Source organism: Helicoverpa zea, chromosome 1, assembly GCF_022581195.2.
Source record: "Helicoverpa zea isolate HzStark_Cry1AcR chromosome 1, ilHelZeax1.1, whole genome shotgun sequence".
Lineage (NCBI taxonomy): Eukaryota > Metazoa > Arthropoda > Insecta > Lepidoptera > Noctuidae > Helicoverpa > Helicoverpa zea.
Genome location: NC_061452.1, coordinates 6,641,221 through 6,654,199, shown reverse-complemented (window position 1 = coordinate 6,654,199; position 12,979 = coordinate 6,641,221). Strand labels below are relative to the sequence as shown.

At 34.1% G+C, this 12,979-nt stretch overlaps 1 non-coding gene across 1 annotated transcript; it reads left to right on the top strand.

Annotated features, from left to right (window-relative positions):
• The first annotated feature begins 3,939 nt into the window (after positions 1-3,939).
• Trnai-aau lies at positions 3,940-4,013 on the top strand. The gene has a single exon. It is a non-coding gene; the product is annotated as a tRNA-Ile (tRNA).
• Positions 4,014-12,979: the final 8,966 nt, after the last annotated feature.

Genomic DNA, 12,979 nt, shown 5'->3' with positions numbered 1-12,979 from the left:
TCTATTTAACATTTTGTGGTATGTGTTGAAATTTTGGGCAACCCTATTTCTAATTCTGACTGTCTTCCCTTATTTAACGATATGTGCCAGGAACGTAAATGTATGACTTTATCTTATCTGTTAATTGTAATGTGTGAAAGTATTTTTAATTAGTTCAGTAAAATTATCATAATTAAAGTTTACCTAATCGGGAAACACTGCATCTAAGAAGCTGATTATACCTCGACTTTATATTGCCATCAATCATTAGTTACCATGTGCAGATACCTACATATTATAAAAACACAAACGAAATATGTACACACATTTTAAGTGTCTCAATTTTTGGTGAGACACTGGCCTAAAACATGGTCTTGAGATCTTGTCAAACCTTATTGACAATGGACGCATGACGTCAAAGCATACATTATTATAGAGAACCACTAAGTGTGAGGCTTTACAATTTTGTATTAGGCTCTTCCGTTGAGTAATTACAATACTAATCTATTTATATTTCTTCCTAAAAAGGAGTGCAAATGATTGTGGTCTATTATTTAAATTATTAGCAGTACAAGCCGTATTTATGAGCAGTAAGTATTTGTTCTAGACAAAGTAGTGTTTTAATATTATTCTTAAGTTTCGTGCAAAAATCATGTGGTTTGGAATGTGGATTAGATTTTTCAGTTGCAGTTACAATTAATTTACTCTATTTTGGATTGAATTAACATTGACATCGCTAAAAACCACCAATAAAATTAAAGAGATTTAATCAAAATCACTAAAGCAAATCTTGCAATCGTAAAGATAAATAAAAGGGGTATTCCTGAGTACAGGAAAGCGAATTTGTGAAACATTTATTCAGAATGTGTTCAGGGTCGATAGTACGAAGATAAACCGAGGCAATTTCGAGCAGCCAAGGAGCCGTTAGCTGGTGAAAGCACAGCGACGCAGCGGCTACAGAGTTACTAAGAAAGGGATGTGCCTCGTGACAAGACCCAAATTAACGAGGCCCGCTCCGCTTGAAATTTACATGGGTATGCATGTTGCGCTCCTAGATAGTGCTGTACTGGCAACTGGATTTAGTGCCACAAATAGTTTCGGAACTCCGGATCTAAGCGAGCTACTCGTATAAGGAACTGTAATTAAAGAAGACTCGAATGAACTGTGACCGGGCCTTAATTGTATAGAACGCTTTCCTTAATTTGAACAAGCAATGTTCTTACAAACAACCGTTTTATTTATTCTGTAAATAGTCTGTAACTGTTCTAGTTATTTGTTGCGTTGTTAGGCGCAGCAATAATGGGATTGCTTTAATTACTGTCGTGTTTGGAAATGATTTTGGGGTAATTAAATGTAACAATTAAAATACATAACACACTGCTAAATAGAAAATAACATGAAATATTCTAAAGCTTTTACAACATTAAAATCGAGAATTTAATGCAATCAAAAACTTGGCTACTAAAATATGGACAAGACAAAAAAAAAAACGGATAGCAAAAAGTATACTTTGAATCCATGACAGTTTTCCCGACTATTGAAATAAAAGTTGCTAAACCAGACATAAACTTCAATATATTGAAATGGCAATATCTATATTTCTGTAACGCAGCCAATGATCATGAACGAACATTTTCTTAGCGTCGAAACAAGCCGGCTGCGGTCACGTTCAAGGAACCGATAAAAATAAGTTACATCTATCTGTTAGCAACAAACTTCGTTGCGGACCATTTAGCAATTCAGCAGGATGCGCAAATCGTCGAAGTTTAATTAAAATTTAGTTAAGTCGCGATTTAAGTTGGTATCAGGACGAATCAATAATTTATTCCTTCGGTGGTGAGTGTGTACTGTGTAGGCCATTGCAGTGCAGTTACAGGATCCGTTCTCGCATACTGTAACACATAGCTCCGCAGAGCGCTTAGCACGGAATTCGATTCAACTAATGCCGCCTAATCCTGGCCGGTGGCACACAAATGGCACAGGGTGCAGTCCGAAAGGCTATGTGCAATTTGCAGTTGGTGATTGATGATAATCCTCGGCGCATCTGCGACAAAACAATGCACTCGCCGCGTCTGCACTGCTAATACTATTTTTCCGGTGCGCATCGATTGTCGCCCTATCAATTTTGTTTGACGTTTACACGGATACTGATACTTGTGATGTGTTTGTAGCTTACTTTTTTCAATGTTGAAAAAGTAAATTAATCCGTACTGCAATATTTAATTGGTACTGAGTAAAGAACTTTTTTAAAACCTACTTCAGAACTTAAGAAATAAGTATTGACTTCAGAAACGAGAATTCAAAAAACCTCAAAAAATATCTTCAAAAACGCCCTGATTCATATTTCGGAGCATTTAAATAATGCGCAATAAAACTGGTCTGTCTTATTCTAAATAAATCCCCGTCAGTTCCGTTGTATAGTGCGGCGAGGCGGAACGAGGAGCGGAAGGTACGCCTTCGGAAACAGGATGGTGTAAGATAAAGAGAACATTTCCTATGGCACGTCTTGCGAGATTTAGCAACATTCCAAGACGCCTCTTTTAATGTGCCGCTAAGTGTAATTCAGTTTTTTGTATGCTGGTTATACGAATTTAGTTTTGAATATGGTAATTTTAATGGCGTTTTGAATGCCCGTATTCTTTTAAGATGATTTATAAAGGAAGGGCGTTTGTATTGTATTTTTATTCCATTTGAAATGCAGGGCATCTTGGAGGGTTCTGCGTTTTATCACCCTTAACTAAACCTCTACTATTATTTTATAAGTTGGAAAGAAACGGTTCAAGACTTTCCGTTCAAGGTTTTAATTAAGTAGTTCTACCTACAGATTGATTAGTTACACCATTCCACATCCACTTAACCAATATTACAAACAATAATCAAATTACTCTAAATCCATATCGTATATTCGGATCCAAATCGGCAATTACATCAAAAATCAGGTCATAATCCGTCGCTTTGTATAATTAGGTTATATCATTCAGCATCAATCTAAGATATCTATTACTTAAGATGAATTAGTACATAGCTCGACAGTCTTTACCAATATAGAACGTTATTCATAGATGTATCAAGTACAAGGAATTGTTACTTTTCTCGTCTTTTCATCTCTCGTTCGTTTTTCCTTTGTTTTTTGCTTGCAATTTGTTGTTAAAATAGGTAAGGGCATGTAAGGGCATCGGCCTGTCTGGCAATCCTTCGTCGTATTTCTAAATACTTTCTAAATGTAGCAATTAAATTGTTACACAGAATTATTAATTGTATCGAAACAATACTTAGGTACTTGGTACTAGTAATGGAAATTTTAATGCAATTTTGAACGAAACAAAACAATTTTGAATAATATATTTGAATTTTAAGCGAAATCTGAAGTTGGATAGTTATACCAACTGGTGTTGACGAGTTATTCAAGGAACAATTGAATGCTAAAATTTATAAATGTCGGTTTTTGAAAAGTGTTAGGAGTTATTGCTCTTTCACCTTTATTTTGAATATATTTTCCTTTTATAGAACCCATCTCATTGTCTGGCTCGAGCGGTATATTAATATAGCTTCTAATTTCCGCTTGCCTTGTTTATTTTCAGCAAAACATTTTCCGTGAAAATGCATCTAAATGTGTAGAACTTTCTAAAATGCGGTAGCGGTGTTATGAGATCTGAAAAATAATTTTATATGTAACATTTTTTTTTATACATATACACATTAACAATTTTATAGGACAATGAAACTCAAATTAAAGAGGTAAGTTTGACAAACATTAACAAACAACGCATTCACCATGGTATTGCTGACGTATCTTCATTATTGATAACTTTGTATCTTGAGCTGAAGTTGTATAGTCTTTATCGAAATTCGCAGATACTATTATACTAGATTGTATAAGTCATAAGATAGGTAATAAATACAGCTGCATCATCTTAAAGCTTGCAGTTAGGGACTTGAAATTCAGCTGCTCCGACCATCGGCCCATTAGCTCAGTTGGTTAGAGCGTCGTGCTAATAACGCGAAGGTCGCGGGTTCGATCCCCTCATGGGCCACTTCAAGTTTTTTGGCTTACCAATGTTTTTCATTAATGATGCATTTTAGTTAAATAACTTTAATAATTTCGGTAGATAATACATACCTGCTTACAACAGTTTATTTTGTTTTTATTTATTAAATTATACTTTTATGTAAATCTTAAGTCGTTGTATCAATAGGTATGTTTTCTGATTCATATAACATCATGTTTGGGCGATTGACAGTTACTGATAAGTCTCTACTTACGTACTTTGCTATCGGTCGCCTTTCTATCAAACCTATTACCTAAAGATGAGATAATTTATCTCAAGTAGAGGACATAAAAACACACAAACAAAAATATCTCATCATATCGACATTGATTGTCTTCCTTCAGTGATATAGAGATGAAAGTTATCACAAAACTTTTTCCTTTTTTGCCGGATGGGCAGAGTGTATATATAATGGTACAAATTTTATAAAGTTGTTACTGCATGATCTGTCTACTGAATAGATTTACATGAAACTTAGGTTATATCTCTATCTATCTTAGCTTAGCTTATATACATATACCTACCAGATGTAGTTTCTTCAGGACGCGGACTTAAACTACATAGTTAAAGATTTAGCTTAGAACTCTTTTTCTAAGAATACTTACTTAAAAGTATTTTCCCAGTAATTTGTCTTCAGTACTTAGTAGGTAGCGGAGTCTAACAGCCAGAATTACATCGGCAGCTGGCCATTAGAGATAGCCCGACATTGAATTGCCAGTCATCAACAAGCGATCCGTCGGTCTTAGGAACTACTGATCTAATTTACCAGCTACTTCACAGTGATCGATGCTTCCCGATTCAGTGGTTCTGTTCTGCATATGCCTTGAATTTAACTAGAGACTTTTTTAGGTAAGTAGGTATATTAAATCTCAGTCATAAGTGATTTTTATTAGATTTTTTATAACTCATTCTCTAGACTCTACATTGTTGTAGGTCCTTCCTTTCCTAATACATATAATTATTGTGTATATTTTGAACACGTTTTAATTCTGCCAGTACTGCACTACATAAAGTGTATTATCGAGATGAAGATAATTGCATACATGCACTGATGTTGATAACTGTTTTTCTCGTATGTTCTGATATGTATGATGTACCTGCGCTTTTATCACCCGACACATAGCAGGTGTTTTGAGTGGCACAGTATAGATGATCAGCAATTTCAAGTTTCTTGTTCTTTGTTCCTTGATTAATGTTCAATCTCAACACTTTTTGGTATTGATCAAAACACAATTCTGGAGTAAAGCCTCATCTTGCCTCTTAGTTCTTAGCAATATCCTGAACTAAAAAGAATAAAAAGTGCTAATAACACGTAAAAAAATAATATTTCAAGTAGGTATAAGTGACCACTGCCTTGCATACAATATTACTTGTAACTTGCACACATGCAAAAACAACAGTATAGGTTACTATAAAAAATCCCTGAAAACCGTTCAGTGGCATAACATTATCATACGTATTTATTACCTCTTGGTCACACAACCCGTTCATATTAAGCTAGTTAGAAAGTATAGTGTATTCACCTGCACTCCGGTGTAAACACCCAAAAGAGCCGGAGCTCTTTAGGCGCCTATTGACGCAGACAGGTGCGTTGTTCACTTGTTCGCCAACTTTTTCAAAGAAAAACTTTGCAGACGGGGTATAGTATCAGTGCGTCTCACTTTTTCGCAAAACCTTCATTTGCATTTTCATTGCAAAAGTGAATACCTTTGTGTTACTGAAATTTGAATACTGTTTTTTTTTTTTTTTTTTTGTTATTTTGGTAATTTGAATCAATGAAATGTTTAGGTTGTACTTAGAATTTAAATCTTAAATAATATTGAAAATTATGTTTATTAAATGCGTACATTTTGATATTTGTATGCTTTCTTTGATGATTTTCAATGTGGCTGCAACAGTCTTTGTTAGAAAATTTGTTTGATGTCAGACTAAGATTTTATCTGAAATATTTCTAAAAAATCATAAGTATTAGATAACTACTGAAACATCAAAGATGCGGTTAAATATAAAACGTAGGTATTAGGTACATATCAGATATCTCAATAATGTGGTGTTCAAGTGACAGAAAAATATTATGACAAACATGAAGATTTATCGTACATAAACGTCATTGTTATACTTAATATTGTTCAGAATATTATCAAAATGTACTGTTTTTGTTATTTGTATAATAGGTACAAGGATATCCGAAGATTGCGAATAGTTTATCATAAAGTGACATTCAACACAATGGCTCGATGGTGAAGAAAATAAAATGTTGCAATGTTGTTCATTTTACAGTTATACAGTTATGGAATTGGCTATTTTATTACGATTGGAGTTATACGTTCAATCTTTCATTTATTTATGACACACTAATGCTGAAAATTTTGTTTGTTTGAAAATTGAAAAGTCGTGGTGGCCTAGTGGGTAAAGAACTAACCTCTCGTGTATGAGGGTGTGGGTTGGATTCCAGGTCAGGCAAGTACCAATGCAACTTTTCTAAGTTTGTATGTACTTTCTAAGTAATCTTGGACACCAATGGCTGATTTAAATTAAAAAAAGGTGAAGGAAAACATCTTGAGGAAACCTGGACTATGATGTTATAAAGTCAGAAATCACCAACCCGCATTGAGCAAGCGTGGTGATTAATGCTCAATCCTTCTCCGTGTGAGAGGAGGCCTGTGCCCAGCAGTGGGGCGATAAAAAGGCTGTAACAGTAATACTCAAAATAAAATAGGTTAACAAGATTGCCACTAAAATCAACCTCAATCACATCTAAAACTTCACTCAAGTTTTGGTCACGTCTGTTATTTCACAATTTTAATTCTCAACAATATTTTTATTCGTATCGTTCATTTCTTCATAACATAGCCCCGAATTCTTAGAACCGTTACCATTGTAACTTGGAACAATGAAGAGTGCTCAAAAAAAGTTTACAATCAACCGTGATGTGATTGTTTAAGTAGGCGATAGGAACTTTTTTTCTCACTCAATTTTATCGCAGACCGAAAAATCTCAAAACCTTTTTTAAGAACGGTAAAAAAAAAAACATTTTTATTTCATTTCTCAGTTGTATTCTTTTTCAAATTTTTAGTCTACGCCAGCTTTTGTAAGCAATAAAAGATGTGAGGTCTTTATTGTGAAGGTGTTGCGTATTGCGTGAAAAATAGTTTTTAGTGATATTAAAAAAAACTCTGGTCACATCACTCGTATAAGGTGAGTAAAATCGTGGAATTGTGATTTCGTTTTAAAGAAGTTTTCCATCCATATTTTCTATTAGTCAGCATTCACTCGTGCCTATTCAAATTAAACATTTTAAAGTTCGTTATTTTATGCCAAAAAGGAACCTCAAAAATAATCGATTAGTCTTTTTCAAAGCATCAACTAGACACATTAGTCCTTAACTCGTTTTCAATTACCTACCTATATTTTTTATCTGTCCATACCACTATCCCATTAACCTTTCTTAAGTCTTAAACAAATCGTTTGTAGTGTATTGGCAGTAGTAATCTTAGCTCCTTCGAGTTTCGCTGTCAGCTGCACAGCACCACTCTTGATTAGTGCTAGTGTACTGAAGCTATAATGGCAACACATTCCGAAATTTACTACCAGCGTTACGGTATTACGGTATTTGTTATGGTGTCTTGAAAAGGGTGGCTTAAGTTATGGGTTGCGTAATTTGACATGGTATTTTTGCATAGGCATACACATTAGGTAGCGTTCTTCAAGAAATTAAAGTTATTTTTTTAAATTGCAATTTTCATAACGCCTCATAGTAAATATGATAATATAATCACCTTTTGCCATTCAAATAAAAGTTGTTTAAAAATACAAATATTATATCAACTAAAAAATACTTAACTACCTACTCTCAGATACTTAACTAATATTTTTCAAAATTTTACTCATTAATACGCTGGTTCTGAAACTATTGTCAATGATATAGTCTTTGTAACTACGTACCACGCCAGACTACACCCTCCATCCCTTACCAATAATTGTACATCAACGGACGGTCAAGCTCAGGATCGCTGACGTCACAGCCCGTCCCGGCGAGTGTAGGCTGTTGACACACTGGTGCTGAGTCGAGTCGTCTTGTGCACTTACTCGGTAATTTATGTCGGCTTCGTGTGCAGCCTGCATTAATACAAGGTGATAGTATAGGGATAGTCTTCAGCTTGTAGGTTTTGGATATGTAAATTCGTTGCCTTGCCGTGAGTTTTGGTAAAGGTTTTGTAAGAGAAGGCTTGTAGAGAAAAAAATAGTAATAGATTTAAATTAGGATTAAAGTATGTAGATTAAGATACCAGTCAGCAAGATTGTTTGCGTTATTTTTGATTGTAACGATATTGTTTGCGCTGTCGTTGTGTTCTATGTTTATAAAGATACACGAGGTAAAAACATGAATGGAACACAATGATGGACAATGCATTCTTGTTCTTCATTTAACAATTTGATATAATATTTATTAATAGGCTTAACAAAGTATCACTTCAAACCAACATAATATCCAATAAACAATCTCCAAGATTAAACTTATCAAAGAAACCAAGTCTTTCACAACACATTTCCCTTGAAGTCTGAAGTGCGTCTATTATAAAGATTTCTCTTATCGCTTTAAGACAATATTTAGGCATAACCACTTATTAAAGTTTGTTGATATACTTTTTTAAAATGCTAGTTATCTGTGTACAGTGTACGGTAAAACTTGGTCCTTTTATACGTGGAACAAAAGCACCGGTAATAACTCCTCCTTGGTACCGTCGTGGACAACTGAAACAACTCTATGGACTTGGCGCGAAGTACATTGACGGCCAGAAAGGTGTGTAGTTTGGGAAACTTTTTAAAGAAAAACTTTTGTGTACCCGCTTCGAAACAAGTCCTTCGTTGTAAAAAATCCTTTGATGTAGTCATGCCTTTATATTTTAATAAGTACGCGCTGTTTGTCTGAGATAATGCAAGAAAGTATCTTTAGGTAAATGTTTGGTAAGTTACTGTCTACTGTTTTGAATTTGATAATATTATGACAGTTAGATTTAATAGTATTGATTAAGTGATACATCATATTTATTTTGTGCTTAAGCAAAAAAATATAGAGGCTGCAAATAATTAGGTGACAAGAGTGTTGAGTCTTTGCATGGACTTCCCCGAGGTTATTGTGTGAGTATGTGAAATAAAGACGGTATAAAATTAATCGATAATTGAAATGTAAAACTATATTGCATGAATGCCAGATGCTCAATAATTACACCTACACATATTTACTTTTATTCAATTCTACTTAATTTAGAACTAAGTAGGATAGTATATTATCCTGCCTCTCACGTGTTTTCTATGAAATTGAAACGGAGATAAAAGCCATGGCGTGGTCACGAGGCGAGTTCGCGACTCCAACTTCGCGTTCATATTATTAATTCCCATGTGAATAAAACTATACAGAAACACACTCTAATTATGAACGTCAGTCACGATCTCTGAGGTTTAAATCTGAATTATTACTGGAAATATTACGTAGGTACATAGGTTTTAGGAACTAGTAACTAGTGTATGAAAGATAAATCTAACTAATTCGTAACTAAATAATGGATAAAGGATAGGAATGAATGATGGATAGTTGAAGTTGGTTTAGAGCAAGCTGTGTTTGCTGCTAACAGAAAAGAGTTACGTGACCGTTTTCTCACCTTAATCAGACTACCGTTCTTTAAATTCAAGTTTCCAGCCGCCTTTTTATGCTGTCGATACTTAAGCCCACATTTAGCCCATATTTCAAGTTCCTTTTGAAGATTGGTGTCTATGATCACATGCGGTCTAACAATCACAACAATACATACTACTTTTTCTGTCTAGCCATCTAACAACACAATTCTCGAAACATCTCAACAACATCAATGCATTTTAACAATTCAATGTATCATAAAGTAGTACAATGAAAGTTAGGAACAGTAATATCCTTGTGCGGGAAGACGTAACGTTATTGCGTTATAAAACTATAAGAATCCCCCGCGAGTGCACTTGGAGTTCAGTTTAACTTGTGAACGATCCGCAAATATGAACCGGACTGTACCACCTTTTGAGTACTTCGCCAACTACATATGAATTTTATTGGATACCCTGTAATAGATCTGTTTCAATTTAATTTATCGAGTAGGTAAATACGTGTAGATCGATGACAATAAATACAAAAAAAATATATTCATAATTAATTCTCCGTTTATTGTTGGCTATATAGAACGAGGTTATTAATCCCTGATCCCTAGCTCCGTAAGTAAGAAAGACCCCGCTACAAGATGATCGGTACAATTTTATTTCTTTTATCTATAAATACAAGTAATCTTGCTAATTCTTTAATAGATATCTTAATAAAAGATGGGAAGTTTACCTTGGTCATATACAAAAATGATTTATTTTCATTTGATGCGAAAATCAACACTTGGCAAATGTCGAAACTTGAAAGGTCAGGGTTACTAAAGGATACAAACCTACACTACACTATTTCTTATGTGGGAAGAGAAATTTAATAAACAACTCTCAGCAAAAAGATTTTCCGAGAAAATCTCATAAAGTCAAAATATCAGGGCACTAATGTAAAAAACAAAAAATGTCCAGCGTTGGCGGAGTGATTCCACATTTGACCCTTAGGTACTGCACACCTGATCGCGACCGGGTGACGTTCACAAAACTGATTAATTTGATCGATTAATTTGTATCGATCATAAGATGTAGGTATTGAGTATTAGTGTTCCTTCTTACATACAAAAGAGAACCAGTAGGTTCTAAGTTAGTTTGGTACGTTAGTTAACAAATCGATTACATCAATAGGTACAAATTGTATGAACTAAGACGACTGACTCGCCAAACACACTCGAATCTGCATAGCTACCTCAAAAGGGAGGGAGTTAACTGAATCTTGTTGATCGGGCTATTAGAACCAATGTACACGACTTGAGTGTTCGATAATGTTTGTTACTGACGGTGAAACTTATCGAATCTAACTATGAAAATATATTTTTTTCTGTTACTTACCTGAAGATTTTGTTGTTATTTTTATGATTACATTAAGTAATTTTATAGGTATATATGTAGTAGATTAGTTTCTTTGAAAAAATTGAGTAATATGTAAAATGTGCTCATTCTTATAATTGGATTATTTATTCAGTCTAACCCCTATAATCGTGTAATTGGCCCAAAACACTTACAGGTACTGCATTTACGCTTCAATCCTGATCCAAGGGATTAACAATAGTCTATTAATTTAGTGCAACGCCGGTCTCAGATGGTGTGAACCGGCCGTCCATTACGCGCAAAGCTCAGGATAACTCTATAATATTGCGTTGCATTGCAGTAATGTACTGCATATTACTTGTCATTAGGCACAAGCCAGGTAGATCCGGTAATTAGTTTGCCCAATGACGGTATAATTGTCCGTAGAACATTAGCTATGGGCGATTAAATAAATACGGGAATATTAGGTGTTTGCGGCGTGAGTTGATTCAATTATCGAGGTTGTGTTGGATAGGGCGATACTCTTGGATAACTGACTATGATACCGGTTGTAATGTGAACCTTACTTTATAAACGTTACTTCCTTAAACATAATTTATATGTTTCGAGTTGGGTTCAGTTACCAAAGCATCACCAAACTTCGCCATTTGTGTACGATTTATAATATACGTTTAGATAATAGTCTGTTTAATTACGAAATAACACACCGATAACACACAAAAATTTTTCTTGAAGATTTTTGTAAAGAGTACAAAAATCTTCAAGAAAAAGTCTAGCTCAAAAACTTCAAACGACAAAAAGAAAAGAGATAATTTCGCAGCAAAGATTCAGCTGTGGATACTTATTCTTCGGGACTGCAGTGCGGTGAAACGTAGGCAAACTTCGTACTTTATGCCTCTGATTTGATATGTTACCTAGTTTCCAAACAAATCTTTTTCTACATCTTGTTTAGTGATATGGATACTGGTTTTTGCGTCCTTTTTTATTTAACGTGTGTCATTTATTGGAATGAAAGTATGTAAATTATACGGAAGATCGAAGGTTCATACATCTATCTAGGTAGGTAATTATTATGATAATTGAGCATATAAATAACCAAGTTATATACCAACTTAAACAATAATGTATGCACTGGACTTGTAACTTTCTAACAATAAATAATGTTTAAATTGGAATAGTAAAATGCATAAAATTCATAACAAGTCATATGCATGCAAAAAATATGAATTCATAATTCAAATTAGTTTATCAGTCTCTTTTTAAAATGCGCGGTCTGAGCTCATTGTTATGTATTCACTGGGAACACAACTAGAAATGCTTTACACAGAACTGCATCTTAATCAACCAAGACAAAACAGATTAAATTAAGTATGCACACAATTTGTTCGAGAAAATCCAACTCGTACACTGAGCAACTCTTTTACTAAGTAATACGTTAAAATGTCAAGTGAGCAAAGTAGACACATATTTTATATTGTTGAAATAAAAAAAAAAACTTCTTTCAAGTACCTACTTCTTTACGGGGGAGTCTCGTGGCCTATCAGTATTCCGTACACAGTTCGACGGGGGAAACAAATTTTCAAAATTGAATTTTCGGAAACGAGTTGAATGCGACACGGAGGGGTACACAAACTCGAAAACGAAACGAGATTTTTGTCATCTTAACAATGACTTTTATGATTGTTTTAAGACAATTCTGGCTTTTAAGAAGTTTCATTGGTTTGCTAATTGATTTTCTAATTTATTTTGTTTATTTCGCCTCAATAATATGCCTAAGGGATACCGTAGTCTACCCATAGAACAGAAATTATTTACGATCTTATTAACTTTGTAATTTTTTTTTTGTTTCTTTAAAGAAAATAAATTGAGACTAAATAATTTAACTGACAATGTTTACTATATTTGGGTCACACCGCAAGGTTGACATGTTGATACAATTAACGTACTAAGCCGAAGCTTTTCATATT